At 45.0% G+C, this 2,404-nt stretch overlaps 1 protein-coding gene across 1 annotated transcript in view; it reads left to right on the top strand.

The window, feature by feature from the left end:
• The first annotated feature begins 230 nt into the window (after positions 1-230).
• PRPF3 (pre-mRNA processing factor 3) overlaps positions 231-2,404 on the top strand; it is a 35,524-nt gene continuing 33,350 nt past the window's right edge. Inside the window, exon 1 of the mRNA XM_023519409.1 lies at positions 231-262. The gene's annotated coding sequence lies outside the window, so the exon portion shown is untranslated. The remainder of the gene's footprint in view (positions 263-2,404) is intronic.

Raw genomic sequence — 2,404 nt, 5'->3', positions numbered from 1 at the left:
GAAAAGAAAGAAGAGAAAAAGAAAACCGAAAGCTGACTACTCCTGTGGAGAAACTTACCACTCCAGCCAAGCCCGCACTACCAGCGGCAAAGTGGCAAATACGGCTGCGCGAATTGGCCGCCCCGCCCTCCCTGGTCACGTGTTGGAAGCTCGCGGCGTGGCGGCAGCCTGGGCGCTAGCTACGGCAGACCGGAGGGCGGTCGGACGGTTTCCGGTTCCGGTGTAACGTTCGGGCTCCGTCTCAGGGGCTGAAGTTTGTGAGGTGAGTAGTGTCCCCGGGCCCGGGGAGGGTATCTGCGGTACGCACATATGTGGCCGCGGTTCAGTCCAAGGAGAGGGCAGAGGCGGAAGGGCTCAGTGGGATGGAGGCTGAGAGAAGTACACGGTTTTGTGGGAGCAGCGGTTGGAATGAATTGTTGAGAGGATAAGGGCGGGGGCGGGAACGGGACAGAGTGGAGAGACGGTTCTGAGCTGAGGAGTTTGGGTAGAAAAAGGTGGGTAAGTGGCCAGTTGGAGAGACGAAAGAGTAAATATAAAAGATGGGGGTTTTAGTGGAAACTCAGGTTGTAGCAAAGAAGAGTAAGAAATTCAGAAGATTGGATTCTGCTGCCTGCTCATTCATAGATCATTCTGTCTTAATATCTTTATGCACTCCAACTCCTCTCCCCCAGCCACGCAGTTATTGTTAAATATTTGGTGACCGAAGGCTAGCTATTGTTTGGAACTTTTTTTGTCCATTGGCTGTTTAACTTGCACATCATCTTATGGAGGATTGTGTTGAACTTGAGTATACCTACTAGTAGTGCTCGGGCACACATTTCATCTGATAATGGCATTTCATTTATTGCCTTGGGTTTTCAAATTGCCTACACTTTGTAGCCCATGAGTCAAATCTAGTAGAATGTAAGCTCCATTAAGGCAAAGATTCTTTTTTTTTTTTTTTTGATACAGGGCCTCACTTGGTCACCCTCGGTAGAGTGCTGTGGCATCATAATTCACAGCAACCTCAAACTCACAGACTCAAGTGATCATCTTACCTCAGCCTCCCGAGTAGCTGGGACTACAGGTGCCTGCCACAGCGCCTATTTTTCTTTTCTTTTCTTTTCTTTTTTAAGAAATTGGGGTCTTGCTCTTGCTCTTGCTCTTGCTCAGGCTGTTCTCGAACTCTTGAGTTCAAGCAATACACTCGCCTCAGCCTCCCAGCGCGCTAGGATTATAGGCATGAGCCACTGAGCCCAGCTTTGTTCACAGTACCTGGTACACTTTTTGACGTTTAGTAGTTACTCAATAAATATTTATTGAATGAATTGAGTATGCTGTAGATACTGTGATTGTACTCACTTTGTAAAAAGAGTAAACTGAAGTTCAAAGGAATTAATGGCCCAGGACTTGTATTTTTAAATTTATTATTATTATTGTTATTATTTTGAGACTGAGTCTCATTCTTTTTCCCAGGCTACAGTGTCATGGTGTCAGCCTAGCTCATGGCAACCTCAAACTCCTGGGTTCAAGCCATCCTTCTGCCTCACACTCCCTAGTAGCTTGGACTATAAGCTGCACCACCAGCCTAGCTAATTTTTCTTTTTTTAGTAGAGATGAGGTCCTACTCTTGCTCAGGCTGGTCTTCAACTCTTGAACTCAAGTGATCTTTCATCCTTTCCTGCCCAAGGATTTGTAAATGGTGGGGCTCAGTGTCCCAAATGTTCAGTTTTGGCTCTTTTCTTCATTTTCTATGGTGCCGGTTGTGCCTCTTTTAAATATTGCATGTTTAATATGTAGAAATTGATAGGCTATACTGCTGTCTCATCTTGGGATAATGCAGCCACCATAGAATTATTCATGTAACTTGTCACTGAAGCACTAAGTCTTTCAATATTAGTTTTATAACTTTAATCTACTATGTTCATTTGAATGCCAAAATTAAATCCACTAGTTGGCAACAGCATTTATAGAGGGTAAACTTGCCAAAAATGTAGAAGTTAATCAGACTGTATCTCTTAAGGAAAAAGATGTCTAGAACATCATGAAATATTGATTCTCAGGTTATGCTCTGATTAGTGGCACTGCTGGAATTAGGTTAGCTTGGAAATTGAGGTTAGTGCAGTTTATTGAATGCCTTTTACTATGGAGAATATCAGAAATAGAATTTTTTTATGTTCAGGAGGAAGTTTGAAATTTCAACATGATTGGCTCGGCGCCAATGGCTCAAGTGACTAAGGCGCCAGCCACATACACCTAAGGTGGCAAGTTCGAATCCAGCCCGGGCCGCCAAACAACAATGACGGCTGCAACCAAAAAAAAACAAAAATAGCCAGGCGTTGTGGCGGGCGCCTGTGGTCCCACCTATTTGGGAGGCTGAGGCAGAAGACTCGCTTGAGCCCAGGAGTTGGAGGTTGCTGTGAGC

This window comes from Otolemur garnettii, unplaced genomic scaffold (genome assembly GCF_000181295.1).
Source record: "Otolemur garnettii isolate 467f Iridium unplaced genomic scaffold, OtoGar3 scaffold00174, whole genome shotgun sequence".
Lineage (NCBI taxonomy): Eukaryota > Metazoa > Chordata > Mammalia > Primates > Galagidae > Otolemur > Otolemur garnettii.
This window is presented reverse-complemented; position numbering and strand designations above follow the sequence as displayed.